The 17,641-nt window shown below is 45.1% G+C and overlaps 1 protein-coding gene across 3 annotated transcripts in view; it reads right to left on the minus strand.

The window, feature by feature from the left end:
* The window catches only part of SPHK2 (sphingosine kinase 2), a 47,861-nt gene that overhangs the window by 13,517 nt on the left and 16,703 nt on the right, over nt 1–17,641 (minus strand). The gene's annotated exons all lie outside the window — the stretch shown is intronic.

Consider the following 17,641-nt stretch of genomic DNA (forward strand, 5'->3'; position numbering starts at 1 on the left):
TAAGAAAACTGTTTAAAGCGCGTTCCACCGCTAAAAGTTCTTTTAGGTTGGAGGACGAGTCTTGTTCTGATTGGGACCATAGCCCCTGGGCCCAATTACTATCCAAGTGCGCCCCCCAACCCTTGGGGCTAGCATCAGTAGTTATTACTCTAGTAACATGGTTAGTCCAAGGAACTCCTCTACATAAATTTGAAACACGAGTCCACCAACTTAGTGAATGAATGGATTCGACGGACAACGAGAATTTGCTGTCAAGCTGGACCCCCAGTCGGCGCGAGTTATGTAGGATATCCCACTGTAGTGTTCTGGTGTGGTATTGGGCCCAAAGAACCGCCGGGATGCAGGATGTAAGAGAACCTAAGAGTGACATGGCATTTCTGACAGAAATTAAAGGAGCATTAATCACCCTCGTGACCAGCTGACATATGCTAACCACCTTCGAATCTGTGAGACGACATTCCTGACGACCAGAATCTATAACTAGACCCAGAAATTCCTGTGTTTTTAAGGGTTGTAACCGGGATTTTTTATAGTTAATAATCCATCCTAAATCGTGCAATTCTGCAATCACCCTTTTTAGTTGGACTTTACAATGAGATTCTGAATGACCCACAATCAGTAGGTCATCCAGATAAGGAACGATCAATATGTCCTGCTCATGTAGGTGCGCCATAACCTCTATCATGATTTTGGTAAATACACGGGGTGCGACTGCGACACCAAAGGGAAGTGCCCGATATTGGAAGTGCTCTACTGTGCCAGCACGTGAAACCGCCACCCTAAGGAATCTTTGATGATCTACATGTATTGGGACATGGTAGTAGGCGTCTTTAAGGTCCAAGACAACCATGAAGCAGTTTTCAAAAAGAAGCTTTATTGCCGTCTTCACAGATTCCATTTTGAAGGACGGTATTAACAGAAAATTGTTGAGGCCTTTCAAGTTAATAATGGTGCGAAAGGTTCCGTCAGGTTTTTTGACCAGGAACAAAGGGGAATAGAACCCCTTACCTCTTTCTTCTACAGGCACCTTGATTAGGACCCTTTTCCGTAGAAGCTCCTGAACCTCTGATTCCAAAGCCAATTGTTCTGCAGGAGAAGAACGAATGGGTGTCAGCTTGAACTTATCTCGAGGGACTTGATGGAACTCGAATCTTAGACCTGCTTCTATGATGCTCAGAATCCAAGGACTATTAGTAATTTGTATCCAGGTAGAGTAATAGGCCAAAAGCCTACCCCCCACCTGGTCCGCCAGTCATTGGGGCTTTTTATAGTCTCGGGAGGAATTGAACATGTATCCTCTACCTCTTCTCCTGGTGTTGTCAAATCTGGTATTTTCTCTATTTGATTCTCGGTTAGACCTTCTACGGTTAGACCAGCCTCTATTATAGTCCTGTCTAAAGAAGGGTCTCTTAAGGAAAGGAAACCGTTTCTTATTATCTCCGGCCTTATCCAGTAGATCATCCAGCACTGGCCCAAACAAATGTGATCCTTCGCAGGGAATATTACAGAGCTTCGACCTGGCTTGTAAATCTCCCGGCCAACACTTAATCCATAGTGCTCTTCGGGCTGCGTTGGACAAGGCAGAAGATCTGGCGGCAAGTTTAACTGAATCCGCCGACGCATCAGAAAGAAAAGCAGCCGCGTCCTGTATAATGGGCATAGAAGCCAAGATCTCGTTCCTGGGGACCTTGTTCCTGAGTTGGTCTTCCAAGTGTCCGAGCCACACCATCAGAGACCGAGCTGTGCAATTGGCTGCGACTGCTGGTCTCAGGAAACCTGCTGATGTTTCCCAGGTACCCTTAAGGAATACGTCAGCTTTCCTATCTAAAGGGTCCTTCAGACTCCCCAAGTCCTCAAACGGAAGAGACGTTTTCTTGCACGCTCTGGCTACTGCCGCATCCAGCTTCGGAACCGTGTCCCATGAGGATGATGCTTCCTCCTCAAAGGGATACCTCCTTTTGAAGGCTGGAGGAAGTGACCCTTTTCTTTCGGGCTTCTTCCATTCCCTTGAAATTAATGATTTGATCTTTTCCACTACAGGAAAGGACCTCCGGGATTTCCGATCCAGACCCCTGAACATGATATCCTGAATGGAACATTCTGACTGAGGTTCCTCAATCCCCATCGTGTTGTTGACAGCTTTTACGAAGTTATTTATTGTCGAGCGATAGACAGGCTCGACTGGACTCTATGTCCTCTGATGAGGCCGATGATGGGAGAGAGTCAGAACTCTGTCCATTCGAGTCTGAATCTGACACCGAAACTGGGGATAACTCTTCTTTTTTCTTTTTGGCCTCCTTTTGTGACCTCATGGAGCCTCTCCCTTCTTGCCTGACCAATTGTCTTAGTGTAGAAGTGAGGTTAGGGGCCTCCTCCTCAACCAGGCGCTGTATACAGGATTTACACAGTGTCTTTTTATGGCCATCAGGGAGTGGTTCAGTACACTCGGCACACTGTCTATGCCTGGATTTAGTTAAGCATTTTCTCCCCTAGTAAGGAGAGAGGGAATACAAGGGAGGACAATAATCAGTAAGCGAACTTTCACGTAGATCACTTACCCAGCCCTGCAGTGAATGGTACCGTAGACGGGGGGTCCTTTCTAGCCGGGTTTTCTTTACGGCCTGAGGACTTATCCGACTTTTGAGCCTTACTAGCTGTACCAGCGCGACTGCTGCCACTGGATCGGCGCTGGGAGACCGCAGGTTCTTCTGATTCCACATTGCGCTGCTGCTGCTGTGGAGTTCCGTCTGGCGATTTCATTATGCAGGGAAATGGCCAGGAACACCTTGAGGCCTGCATGCAGCGTTTAAATAATGCCCCCGGAAAGGTACCACCCCCGGATGGGGGTCAGCAGGGAGAGGAAGTGGCGAGTCCGGTACCACCAACAGGGTCCGCTCTACCCCTGGGCCCCGCCGTCGACCGCCGCAATCTCCGGGATCTAACCGGCCAAAACGCCGGAGCGTCGCCATTGGCCGGAAGGACGCAACTGCGCATGCCCCGTCGCGTCATCACACCGCGCCGCCCAGCCGCGTCACTTCCGGTTGCGGCTGCAGCCGGCACAGCGAGACGCGATCGAGGATGCGAGCGGCGTCCCCGACCGATGCACACGCCTCCCGGAGACGCGGACAGACGGCAGAACCCCGGCAGGCGCAGTTATCAAGGGGGAGCCCCCATACTCACCAGGTAACCGGCTCTGTAGACTACCATAGAAGCTAGCCCCGTCACGTAGGCTGCTTCCTCCTGCCGCCACCGACACAAACAGTTCCCCTGCCGTGTGGTGCTTCCAGCCTCCTGGCTAAGCCGAGGTGGGGGACCCCCGCCACCTGTATCGGCCTGTCAGGAGTGGGATTCCTTCTAATCTTCGACCTTCTTCATAAGGCCTGCCTGAAGAGGTTCCACTGTCAGGGACAGGAAACCAACTGATGCGAGGGAGAGGTACCGCCCTTTTATGTCTGTAGGTTTCCTGTCCCTGAAGGGCGGATCCCCTCTCTCGTTGTGCTGTCATGGCGACTGAATAAATTTTTTTTTTGTTAGGGAGTTAAGGGTTAAAAGTTGACCAGCAATTTCTCATTTTTACAACACCATTTTTTTTTTTTAGGGACCACTTGACCATTTGAAGTCATTTTGAGGGGTCTATGATAGAAAATACCCAAGTGTGACACCATTCTAAAAACTGCACCCCTCAAGGTGCTCAAAAGCACATTCAAGAAGTTTATTAACCCTTTACGTGCTTCACAGGAACTGAAACAATGTGGAAGGAAAAAAATGAACATTTAACTTTTTTTGCAAACATTTTAATTCAAAACCATATTTTTTTATTTTCACAAGTGTAAAAACAGAAATTTAACCATACATTTTGTTGTGCAATTTCTCCTGAATATGCCGATACCCCATATGTGGGTATAAACCACTGTTTGGGCGCACCGCAGAGCTTGGAAGAGAAGGAGCGCCGTTTGACTTTTTCAATGTAGAATTGGCTGGAATTTAGATCGGACGCCATGTCGCGTTTGGAGAGCCCCTGATGTGCCTAAACAGTGGAAACCCCCCACAAGTGACACCATTTTGGAAACTAGACCCCTTAAGGAACTTATCTAGATGTGTGGTGAGCACTTTAAACCCCCAGGTGCTTCACGGAAGTTTATAACGCAGAGCCATGAAAATAAAAAATCCTTTATTATCCCTCAAAAATTATTTTTTAGCCTGCAATTTTTTATTTTCTCAAGGGTAACAGGAGACATTGGACCCCAAAATCTGTTGACCAGTTTGCTCTGAGTACGCTGATACCCCAAAAGTGGGGGGGGGGGGGGGGGGGGGCACTGTTTGGGTACCCATCAGGGCTCGGAAGGGAAGGAGCGCCGCTTGGAATGCAGACTTTGATGGGATGGTCTGCAGGTGTCATGTTGCATTTGCAGAGCTCCTGATGTACCTAAACAGTAGAAACCCCCCACAAGTGACCCCATTTTGGAAACTAGACCCCCAAAGAGCTTATCTAGATATGTGGTGAGCACTATGAACCCCCAACTGCTTCACAAAAGTTTATAATGTAGAGCCATGAAAATAAAAATCATTTTTTTCCACAAAAATGATCTTTTCACCACCAAATTTTTATTTTCACAAGGGTAACAAGAGAAATTGGACCCCAAAAGTTGTTGTCCAATTTGTCCTGAGTACACTGATACCCCATATGTGGGGGGGACCACTGTTTGGGCCCATGGCTGAGCTCGGAAGGGAAGGAGCGCCGTTTTGGAATGCAGACTTTGATAGAATGGTCTGCGGGCGTTATGTTGCATTTGCAGAGCCCCTGATGCACCTAAACAGTAGAAACCCCCCACAAGTGACCCCATTTTGGAAACTAGACCTCCCAAGGAACTTATCTAGATGTGTGGTGAGAACTTTAAATGCCCAAGTGCTTCACAGAAGTTTATAATGCAGAGTCGTGAAAATAAAAAATATATTTTTTTTTTCCACAAAAAAAGATTTTTAGCCCCCAAGTTTTTATTTTCACAAGGGTAACAGGAGAAGTTGGACCCCAAAAGTTGTTGTCCAATTTATCCCGAGTACGCTGATGTCCCATATGTGGGGGTAAACCACTGTTTGGGCGCACGGCAGAGCTCAGAAGGGAGGGAGCACCATTTGACTTTGAGCGCAAAATTGGCTGTGGCGTTTAGAGACCCCCTGATGTACCTAAACAGTGGAAACCCCCCAATTCTAACTCCAACCCTAACCCCAACCCCAGCACACCCCTAACCCTAATCCCAAAGCTAACCGTAACCCTAATCAAAACCCAAAACCGAACACACCCCTAATCCTAATCTCAACCCTAACCTCAAAACCTAACCCTAATCCCAATACACCCCTATCCCTAATCCCAACCCTAGCCTTCACCCTAATCCCAAACCTAACCCTAATCCCAAATGTAACCCTAATCCAAACCCTAATCCCAACTCTAACTGTAGCCCTAAACCTAGCCCCAACCCTAACCCTAACCCTAACTTTAGCCCCAACCCTAACCCTAGCTCTAACCCTAACCCAAGCCCTATCCCTAACCCTAAGGCTATGTGCACACGTTGCGGATTTTGCAGCGGATCCGCTGCGGGTCCGCAGCAGTTTCCCATGAGTTTACAGTACAATGTAAACCTATGGGAAACATAAAACGCTGCGGAAAAAAACACGCAGAAACGCAGCGGTTTACATTCCGCAGCATGTCAATTCTTTCTGCGGATTCCGCAGCGGTTTTACACCTGCTCCATAATAGAAAACCGCAGGTGTAAAACCGCAGGGGAATCCGCACAAAAACCGCGGTACATCCGCGATAAATCCGCAGGAAAAACGCAGCGTTTTGGCACTGCGGATTTATTAAATCCGCTGCGGAAAAATCCGCAGAGAACCATTCTACGTGTGCACATATCCTAACCCTACCCCTACCCCTAATTGGAAAATAGAAATTCATACATTTTTTTAATTTTATTATATTTTCCTTACTAAGGGGGTGATAAAGGGGGGGGGGGTTATTTACTATTTTTTTATTTTGATCACTGTGATAGGATCTCACAGTGACCAAAATAAAACAAGTGGAAGAATCCTCCTCTGCCGGCCGGCGGATCATGGCGGGCGCACTGCGCATGCGCCCACCATTTTCTTACCGGAGCAAGAAGCCGGCGGCCAGCAGAAGAAGCAGGAGGACCCAGGGACACCGGTAAGTATAACAGGGTCCCCGAATCCCCCTATTTCTCTGTCCTCTGATGTGCGATCACATCAGAGGACAGAGAATGTCATCGCCTTTTTTTTTTTTTTTTTGCGGTCGCCGGTAAACAGTTAATTACCGGCGATCGCAAAACAGGGGTCGGTAAAAACCGACCCCAATCATGTTCTTTGGGGTCTCGGCTACCCCTGGCAGCCGAGACCCCAAAGATCTTCTGGGTGCCGGGCGCACTGCGCATGTGCCCACCATTTTTTCCCCGGAAAAAGATGGCGGCGCCCATCGGGCGCCATGAGGAGCACCGGGGGAGATAGCCCCCCAATGCTCACCTATCGGGGGCGATCGGGGACCCCATTTCTCTGTCCTCCGATGTGCGATCACATCGGAGGACAGAGAAATTAAATGGCAAATTGTGTTTTTTGTTGCGACCGCCGGTAAACGGTTAATTACCGGAGATCGCAACTCGGGGGTCGGTAAAACCCCCCCCGAATCATGTTCTCTGGGGTCTCGGCTACCCTCGGCAACCGAGACCCCAGAGAAAATCCGACTCTGGGGGGGCGCTATTCACTTTTTCCACAGCGCCGTTAATTAACGGCGCTGTGGTTTAAGTACCCTTAGCGGCCGCCGTTAAAAGGTGTATCGGCGGTCGTTAAGGGGTTAACCTTTGTGCAGCATTATATGGGGCAAATGTTTTTATGGAGCATGTTATGGGGCCATAATTAACCTTTATGCAGCATTGTATGGGGCAAATGTTTTTATGGAGCATCTTATGTAGCCATCATTATCCTTTGTGCAGCATTATATGGGGCAAATGTTTCTATGGAGCATGTTATGGGGCCATAATTAACCTTCGTGCAGCATTATATGGGGCAAATGTTTCTATGGAGCATGTTATGGGGCCATAATCAACTTTTGTGCAGCATTATACGGGGAGTAATTTGTATGGAGCATCTTATGGGGCCCATCATTAACTTTATGGAGCATTATATGGGGCTCCTGATTCAATATAGATATTCAAAAACACTTAACCTACTGTTGTCTCAATTAATTTTACTTTTATTGCTATCCATTTTTATTTTTGAAATTTACCAGTAACTGCTGCATTTTGTTTTCCCAGTTTTTTTGTGGCAAAATCAGGGGTCTCGGCTTATACTCGGGTCGGCTTATACTCGAATATATACGGTAGTGCAGTACTTCTGTAGCTTACTGTACATTTTTTTTTTTTTTTTTTTTTTTACATACCAAATTATTTTCTGAAAAAAAAAAAAAAAAAAGGCGCGGGATCCCCCGACATTTTATTAACCAGCCTTTCCTTGCTATTAAAATGAGGGACTACTCCCAACCCCCCAAAAAAATTACGTAGGGGCCCTCTATATTTAATAATCAACAAAGGATAGGCAGACAACTATGGGCTGATATTAATAACCTAGGAAGGGGCCATTGATATTAGCCCCCTCCCAGACTAAAACCATCAGCTCTCAGATGCCCCAGAAATGTCCCATCCATAAGCTGCGCCAAATCTGGTACTTAAACTTGCTATTCCCACTTTGGTGTGGTGGCAAGTGAGGTGATAGTTGGAGGATTAAATTATTAACTATATTCCTTACCTATCTGCTGAGAAGATAATAATCCATTTGTCTTGCGACAGGTCTAGCTCTGCTACATCTAGATGGCAGGCAGCATTGTAGCATGATGCAACTATACAGCCTGCCATCCAGCAGAGACACTGAGCTTTGAGTGCTTGCTCAGCTCAGTGTCTCACAGAGATCTCCGTTTACATCACTGTGAGCGTGAGAAAGTTCTCACGCTTGTGGGGTCGCCAGAAAACTCCTAGGAGTTCACAGACAACGAACGCAGTTCAAATCAATAATGTCATTGAGAGCGTTATTAGAACTTTACCCACGGTGCTCGCGCTGATGTGAGCGAGATGAACAGAGTTCAGTGGCTGTGAACTCCCAGGTACCTTTCTGATGGCAATGCGTGTGAGAGAATTATTCACGCTTGCAGTGACATCAGTGAGGTAAAAGGAGTTCACCGTGAGACACTGAGCTAAGCACACACAGCTCAGTGTCTCTGCTGGATGGCAGGCTTGATGTCAAATGCAAAGGTGACAATGACAATGCAAAGGTGACATCAACCTCCCCAGCTAACACCCCACTCTCCACCATACCAGGACAAGAGGAAAAAGAGGCCAATTGCCAGAATTGGCAAATCTTAAGGATGCGCCTTTTCTGTTGTGGCTGAGAGCTGATGTTTTTAGTCTGGGAGGGAAAATTTCCATGGACAACTTCCTAGCCTATTAATATCAGCCCACAGCTCTCTTCCTAGCCTTTGCTGGTTATATAGGGGGACCCTACATTTTTGTTTTTAGGGTCCCCATTTTAAATAACCAGTAAAGGCCAAGTATACAGCTGAGAGCTGATATTAATAGTCTGGTGAGCCCCATGGGTATTACCCCCTTGCTAGGCTATAAATCTCAGCCCCAAGCTGTCAGCTTTCCCTCTGCTGGTTATGAAAGTTACGCAGGAGTCCACGCCATTTTTTTTCAGAAAAATAATCATTTATTAAATGCATGTACAGTAAGCTGCACACTAACGGTACTAATTATATATGCCACTCACATCTGTATATCTATTCTATGTGTATAAATCAATTCTATCTATTCTAACTGGTGATGATGTGATTTTTCTGTATGCGGCAGATGAATTGCCCGCTTTTAATCAACCTTTCTATATAGATATGAGTATTGAAGAATATTCCCTTGGAAAAATGTGTAAATGCCAGAATTGCTCTATGTAAAAGCTCATGTTAAAAAATCACATGGCAATCGGACAGCAATCACACTGCATTCGGATGTAAATCAGATACTAGGTGTGAAAAAAAAAAAAAAAAAATCAGCTTGCAATGGCATGAAAAATCGCATGGCACTAGTCCTACTTTTCTGGACTGAAATCAGAACTTTTTTCACGGTGATGGGTACGAGCCAGAGAAAGAATCTCTCATCTAGAAGCCTTGGAGCCTTTCTGAAACTTCTCACACTTCAGTAAAAACAAACATCATATGCACACATCTCAATAACAAAGATTTAATTGCTTACTTTCTTTGAAGCCAACAGCTTTTCATTCAATGTGCATCTGTCATAAGACAAGACATGTGCTAACAAAGTATTACATAAAAAAGAACTGAAGAACAGAGAAGAGCACCAGTCAGGATACGCTGCCACTCAGCAAGACCCAGATACAGTAATGAAGCAAGAGCCGCATCCAACACCCGGTGACTCACGCTGTTATTTCAGCATATATGGGTGTACCGGACATCACCTCATAAAACACCCTTCCATCTGACATCTTGTCAGGAAATGGGCAGTAAATTGTCACTCACTAAAGTTGGTATGCAGCTTCTCTACTCAGCGGCACAATGCCTAAAAGGGAATATAGAGGTTTCCCTCTATATTCTACTCTGAGAAACAGAGACCCTGAACCCAGTGATTTGTCACTTACTGGACTGCTTGGTGTAGTTTTGATAAGGGCCTAAGGGGTTTAAAGTGAAAAAGAACCTTTCCAAATCAAGCATCCAAGTGAACTACAAAGATCTTACAGGAAGTTGAGATCATTTTTATCAGGAAATATTTAGGTTTTATGGAGTGATGAGATGAGACAGACTCTTGACGGACCAGATGGATGGGTCTTTGGTTGGATCAGTAATGGACAGACCTCTACTTCCACCAGCAAATCGGAGGTGGGTGCTGCTATGGGCTGTATTAAAAATGAGCTAGTTGGACCTGTTAGGTTGTATATGAACTTGAAATCACCTCCCAAACCTACTGTCAGTTTTTAGAGGACACTTTCTTCAAGCAGTGGTGCAGGAAAAGTCTACATCTTTTAAAAAAAACAAAAACATGATTTTCCGTAGGACAATGCTCCGTTGCAGGACCTAAGTTCTTACTGCTCGTCTGCAAGTAATGGCCTTAAAGATGAAAGTATAATGACCAGGCCCCTTCCTCACTTAACCTAAATCCTATTGAGAACTTGTGGGCACTTCTTAACCCCTTAAGGACCAGGGGTATTTTCGATTTTGCGTTTCCATTTTTTGCTCCCATTCCCACGGCCATAACTTTTTTTATTTTTCCGTCAATATGGCCATGTGAGGGCTTGTTTTTTGCAGGACGAATTGTACTTTTTGAATTGCACCCTTGATTTTACCATATCATGTACTGGAAAATGGGGGAAAAAAAAAATTCCAAATGCAACGAAATTGCAAAAAAAGAGCAATTCCACATTTGTTTTTCGGATTTTTTTTTTTTTTACCATGTTCACTATACAGGTCCTTCTCAAAAAATTAGCATATAGTGTTAAATTTCATTATTTACCATAATGTAATGATTACAATTAAACTTTCATATATTATAGATTCATTATCCACCAACTGAAATTTGTCAGGTCTTTTATTGTTTTAATACTGATGATTTTGGCATACAACTCCTGATAACCCAAAAAACCTGTCTCAATAAATTAGCATATTTCACCCGACCAATCAAATAAAAGTGTTTTTTAATACCAAACCAAAAAAACATCAAATAATAATGTTCAGTTATGCACTCAATACTTGGTCGGGAATCCTTTGGCAGAAATGACTGCTTCAATGCGGCGTGGCATGGAGGCAATCAGCCTGTGACACTGCTGAGATGTTATGGAGGCCCAGGATGCTTCAATAGCGGCCTTAAGCTCATCCAGAGTGTTGGGTCTTGCGTCTCTCAACTTTCTCTTCACAATATCCCACAGATTCTCTATGGGGTTCAGGTCAGGAGAGTTGGCAGGCCAATTGAGCACAGTAATACCATGGTCAGTAAACCATTTACCAGTGGTTTTGGCACTGTGAGCAGGTGCCAGGTCGTGCTGAAAAATGAAATCTTCATCTCCATAAAGCATTTCAGCCGATGGAAGCATGAAGTGCTCCAAAATCTCCTGATAGCTAGCTGCATTGACCCTGCCCTTGATGAAACACAGTGGACCAACACCAGCAGCTGACATGGCACCCCACACCATCACTGACTGTGGGTACTTGACACTGGACTTCAGGCATTTTGGCATTTCCTTCTCCCCAGTCTTCCTCCAGACTCTGGCACCTTGATTTCCGAATGACATGCAAAATTTGCTTTCATCAGAAAAAAGTACTTGGGACCACTTAGCAACAGTCCAGTGCTGCTTCTCTGTAGCCCAGGTAAGGCGCTTCTGCCGCTGTTTATGGTTCAAAAGTGGCTTTACCTGGGGAATGCGGCACCTGTAGCCCATTTCCTGCACACGCCTGTGCACGGTGGCTCTGGATGTTTCCACACCAGACTCAGTCCACTGCTTCCTCAGGTTCCCCAAGGTCTGGAATCGGTCCTTCTCCACAATCTTCCTCAGGGTCCGGTCACCTCTTCTCATTGTACAGCGTTTTCTGCCACATTGTTTCCTTCCAACAGACTTACCATTGAGGTGCCTTGATACAGCACTCTGGGAACAGCCTATTTGTTGAGAAATTTCTTTCTGGGTCTTACCCTCTTGCTTGAGGGTGTCAATGATGGCCTTCTTGACATCTGTCAGGTCGCTAGTCTTACCCATGATGGGGGTTTTGAGTAATGAACCAGGCAGGGAGTTTTTAAAGCCTCAGGTATCTTTTGCATGTGTTTAGAGTTATTTAGTTGATTCAGAAGATTAGGGTAATAGGTCATTTAGAGAACCTTTTCTTGATATGCTAATTTATTGAGACAGGTTTTTTAGGTTATCAGGAGTTGTATGCCAAAATCATCAGTATTAAAACAATAAAAGACCTGACAAATTTCAGTTGGTGGATAATGAATCTATAGTATATGAAAGTTTAATTGTAATCATTACATTATGGTAAATAATGAAATTTAACACTATATGCTAATTTTTTGAGAAGGACCTGTAGACTAAAACTGACCTGCCATTATGATTCTCCAGGTAATTACGCGTTCAAAGACATTAAACATGTCTAGGGTCTTTTTTTTATTTAAGTGGTTAAAAAAAAAATCCAAAGTTTGTAAAAAAAAAAAAAAAGTTGCCATTCTCTGAGACCCGTAGCGTCTCTTTTTTGGATCAGGGGCCGTATGAGGGCTTATTTTTTGTGCGCAGAGCTGACCTTTTTATTGATACCATTTTGGTGCAGATACGATCTTTTGATTGCCCATTATTGCATTTTAATGCAATGTATCGGTGACTAAAAAAAAAAAAAATGTAAGTCTGGCGGTTTCGATTTTTTTCCCCCCTCGCTACGCCGTTTACCGATTGGATTAATTATTTTTATTATAGATCATGTGATTCTGAACGCAGCAATACCAAATGTGTATTTTTTTTCCTTTTTTTTTTAATGGGGTGGAAAGGGGGTGATTTGGACTTATTTTTTCTATTTTTCTAATATTTTGAAACTTTTTTTTTTTTTTTAACACTTTTGGCATGCTTTAACCCCTTCATGACCATGGGATTTTCCCGTTTTTCCATGTTCGTTTTTCGCTCCCCTCCTTCCCAGAGCCATAACTTTTTTATTTTTCCGTCAATGTGGCCATGTGAGGGCTTATTTTTGCGGGACGAGTTGTACTTTTGAACAACAACATTGGTTTTACCATGACGTGTACTAGAAAATGGGAAAAAAATTCCAAGTGCGGTGAAATTGCAAAAAAAGTGCAATCCCATGCGTGTTTTTTGTTTGGCTTTTTTTCTAGGTTCACCAAATGCTAAAACTGATCTGCCATTATGATTCTCCAGGTCATTACGAGTTCATAGACACCAAACAGGTCTAGGTTATTTTTTATCTAAGTGGTAAAAAAAAAATTCCAAACTTTGCTTTAAAAAAAATAAATAAAAAAAATTGTGCCATTTTCCGATACCCGTAGCATCTCCATTTTTCGTGATCCGGGGTTGGGTGAGGGCTTATTTTTTTGCGCGTCGAACTGATGTTTTTAGTTATACCATTTTGGTGCAGATACGATCTTTTGATCACCCGTTATTGCATTTCAACCCCTTCCCGACCTATGACGCATACGCTGCGTCATGAAAGTCGGTGCCAATCCGACCTGTGATGCAGCGTATGCGTCATGGAGGGATCGCGTCCCTGCAGATCGGGTGAAAAGGTTAATTCCAATTTCACTCGATCTGCAGGGACAGGGGGAGTGGTACTTCAGCCCAGGGGGGGGGGGGTGGCTTCACCCCCGTGGCTACAATCGCTCTGATTGGCTGTTTCACTTTAAACAGCCAATCAGAGCGATTTGTAATATTTCACCTATGAAAACTGGTGAAATATTACAATCCAGCCATGGCCGATGCTGCAATATCATCGGCCATGGCTGGAAACCGTGATCTGCCCCCTGCCACCACCACCGATCTCCTCCCCAGTCCTCCATCCTGTGCTCTGCTCCTCTCCGTCCGCCTGTCCGCTCCCCCGTCCGCCTGTCCGCTCCGATCCCCCCCCATACTTACCGAGCCTCCCGGTGTCCGTCCATCTGCTCCATGGACGCCGCCATCTTCCAAAATGGCGGGCGCATGGGCAGTGCGCCTGCCGAATCCGCCGTCCGATTCGTTCCAGGTACATTTTTATCACAGTGATCAAAATAAAAATAAAAATAGTAAATGAACCCCCCTATATCACCCCATAGGTAGGGACAATAATAAAATAAAGAAAATCTATTTACTTTTATATTTCCACTAGGGTTAGGGTTAGAATTAGGCTATGTGCACACGCTGCAGATTTGGCTGCAGATCCGCGGCGGATTGGCCGCTGCGGATTCGTAGCAGTTTTCCATCAGGTTTACAGTACCATGTAAACCTATGGAAAACCAAATCCGCTGTGCCCATGGTGCGGAAAACGCTGCATTGTATTTTCCGCAGCATGTCAATTCTTTGTGCGGATTCTGCAAAGTTTTACACCTGTTCCTCAATAGGAATCCGCAGGCGAAATATGCACAAAAAACACTGGAAATCCGTGGTAAATCCGCAGGTAAAATGCAGTGCCTTTTACCTGCAGATTTTTCAAAAATGCTCAGGACAAACTGGGCATCAACTATTGGGGTCCAATTTCTCCTGTTACCCTTGTGAAAATAAAAAAAATGCTTACTAAAACATAATTTTTTTGAGGAAAGAAAAATGATTTTTTATTTTCACGGCTCTGCGTTATAAACTTCTGTGAAGCACTTGGGGGTTTAACGTGGTCACCGCACATCTAGATTAGTTCCATGGGAGGTCTAGTTTCCAAAATGGGGTCACATGTGGGGGAGCTCCAATGTTTAGGCACACAGGGGCTCTCCAAACGCGACATGGTGTCCGCTAACGATTTTTCATTCAAAAAGTCAAATGGCACTCCTTCCCTTCCGAACCCCTGCCGTGTGCCCAAACAGTGGTTTACCCCCACATGTTGGGTATCGGCGTACTCAGGACAAATTGTACAATAACTTTTGGGGTCCAGTTTCTCTTTTTACCCTTGGCAAAATAAAAAAATTGTTGCTAAAAGATCATTTTTGTGACTAAAAAGTTAAATGTTCATTTTTTCCTTCCATGTTGCTTCTGCTGCTGTGAAGCACCTGAAGGGTTAATAATTTTAATTATTTAATTTTAATTTTGGAATGTGGTTTTGAGCACCTTGAGGGGTGCAGTTTTTAGAATGGTGTCACTTTGGGTATTTTCAGCCATATAGACCTCTCAAACTGACTTCAAATGTGAGGTGGTCCCTAAAAAAAATTAAATTTCGTTGTAAAAATTAGAAATCGCTGGTCAAATTTTAACCCTTATAACTTCCTAGCAAAAAAAAAAATGTTTCCAAAATTGTGCTGATGTAAAGTAGACATGTGGGTAATGTTATTTATTAACTATTTTGTGTCACATAACTCTCGTTTAACAGAATAAAAATTAAAAATTTGAAAATTGCGAAATTTTCAAAGTTTTTGCCAAATTTCCATTTTTTTTTCACAAATAAAAGCAAAAATTAATCGACCTAAATTTACCACTAACATGAAGCCCAATATGTCAAGAAAAAACAAACTCCGAACCGCTAAGATCCGTTGAAGCGTTCCTGAGTTATTACCTCATAAAGGGACACTGGTCAGAATTGCAAAAAACGGCCAGGTCATTAAGGTCAAAATAGGCTGGGTCATGAAGGGGTTAATGCAATGTCGCGGCGACAAAAAAAACGTAATTTGGCATAATTTTTTTCTCGCTACGCCGTTTAGTGATCAGGTGAAATTTGTTTTGTTTTTTTTTTTTTTATTGATAGATCGGGCGATTCTGAACGCAGCGATATCAAATATGTGTATATTTGATTTTATTTGTATTGTTTTACTTTGAATGGGGCGAAAGGGGGTGATTGAAACTTTTATATTTTTTTAATTTCATTTTTTTTTTTTTACTTTTGCCATGCTTCCATAGCCTCATCAGATCGCTCCTATGTAGCTTAATTACAGGCTTGCTATGAGCGCCGATCACAGGGTGGCGCTCACAGCAGGCTGGCATCAGCCATAGAGGTCTCAAGGACCTCTCTTGGTTACTATCCTGACGCATCGCTGACCCCCGATCATGTGACGGGGCTCGGCGATGCGCGCATTTCCGGCCGCGTGGCCAGAAGCAGTAGTTAAATGCCGCTGTCAGCATTTGACAGCGGCATTTAACTAGCTAATAGCGATCGCGATTCCACTCGCCGCTATTGCGCGCACATGTCAACTGTTCAAAACAGCTGTCGCGGCTTTGATATGGGCTCAGCGCCGGAGCCCACATTAAAGCATGGGATCTCACCTCGGACGTACTATCCCGTCCGAGGTCAGAATGGGGTTAATAGTCTCCATGGGAGACTAGAAGCTGCCACAACCCGATCGGCTCTGCTACATAGAGGCAATGATCAGATCACCTGCATGTAGCAGAATACCTCACTTGCTTTGAGCGCCGACCGCTGGGCAGTGTTCATAGCGATTCAGCAATGACAACCACAAGGGTCTCCTGCTAACCCCAGGTTGCCATGCCAACCCATCGGTGACCCGCAGTAATGTGACACAGGTGGAGGAGATAATGATGCGTTTCCTGCTCGTGCATATTAACCCCTTCCCGACCTGTGACACAGCGTATGCGTCATGAAAGTCGGTGCCTTCCCGACCTGTGACGCATATGCTGTGTCACAGAATGATCGCGTCCCTGCAGATCGGGTGAAGGGGTTAACTCCTATTTTACCCGATCTGCAGGGAGAGGGGGAGTGGTACTTCACCCCCCCGTGGCTACGATCGCTCTGATTGGCTGTTGAAAGTGAAACTGCCAATCAGAGCGATTTGTAATATTTCACCTATGAAAATGGTGAAATATTACAATCCAGCCATGGCCGATGCTGCAATAGCATCTGCCATGGCTGGAGACCCCGATCTGCCCCCACCCCAGCCCACCGATCGCCCCCCCAGTCGTCCTTTTTGCCCCGATCTCCGTTCCGCTCCCCTCCTCCCTCCTGTCGGCTCCCCCGGTCCTCCTGTCCGCTCCCCAGGTCCTCCGATCCCCCCCCCCCCCCCCCCCCGTGTTCCGGTCCCACCCCCCCATACTTACCTAGCTCCGATGTCCCTCCCGGTGTCCGGCCGTCTGCTTCATGGGCGCCGCCATCTTGGAAAATGGCGGGCGCATGCGCAGTACGCCCGCCGAATCTGCAAGCCGGCAGATTCGTTCCTGCACATTTTGGTCGCTGTGATAAGTTCTATCACAGCGATCAAAATTAAAAAAAATAGTAAATAAATCACCCCCTTTATCACCCCCATAGGTAGGGATAATAATAAAATACAGAAAATATAATTATTTTTGTTTTTCCATTAGGGGTAGGGTTAGGGTTGCACTTAGGGTTGCACTTAGGGTTGCACTTAGGGTTGCACTTAGGGCTAGGGTTGCACTTAGGGTTGCACTTAGGGCTAGGGTTGCACTTAGGGCTAGAATTAGGGTTAGAATTAGGGTTAGAATTAGGCTATGTGCACACGGTGCGGATTTGGCTGTGGATCCGCAGCGGATTGGTCGCTGTGGATTCGTATCAGTTTTCCATCACGTTTACAGTACCACGTAAACCTATGGAAAACCAAATCCGCTGTGCCCGTGGTGCAGAAAATACAGCGCGGAAACGCTGCGTTGTATTTTCCGCAGCATGTCAATTCTTTGTGCAATTCCGCAGCGTTTTACACCTGCTCCATAATAGGAATCCGCAAGTGAAATCCACACAAAAAACACTGGAAATCCGCGGTAAATCCGCAGGTAAAGCGCAGTGCGTTTTACCTGCAGATTTTTCAAAAACTGCGGAAAAATCCACACAAATCCGCAACGTGAGCACATAGCCTTAGGGTTGGAATTAGGGGTAAGACTAGGGTTAGGGGTGTGTTGGGGTTAGGGTTGTGGTTAGGGTTGGGATTAGAGTTAGGGGTGTGTTGGGGTTAGTGTTGGA

Source organism: Ranitomeya variabilis, chromosome 4 (genome assembly GCF_051348905.1).
Source record: "Ranitomeya variabilis isolate aRanVar5 chromosome 4, aRanVar5.hap1, whole genome shotgun sequence".
Taxonomy (NCBI): Eukaryota; Metazoa; Chordata; class Amphibia; order Anura; family Dendrobatidae; genus Ranitomeya; species Ranitomeya variabilis.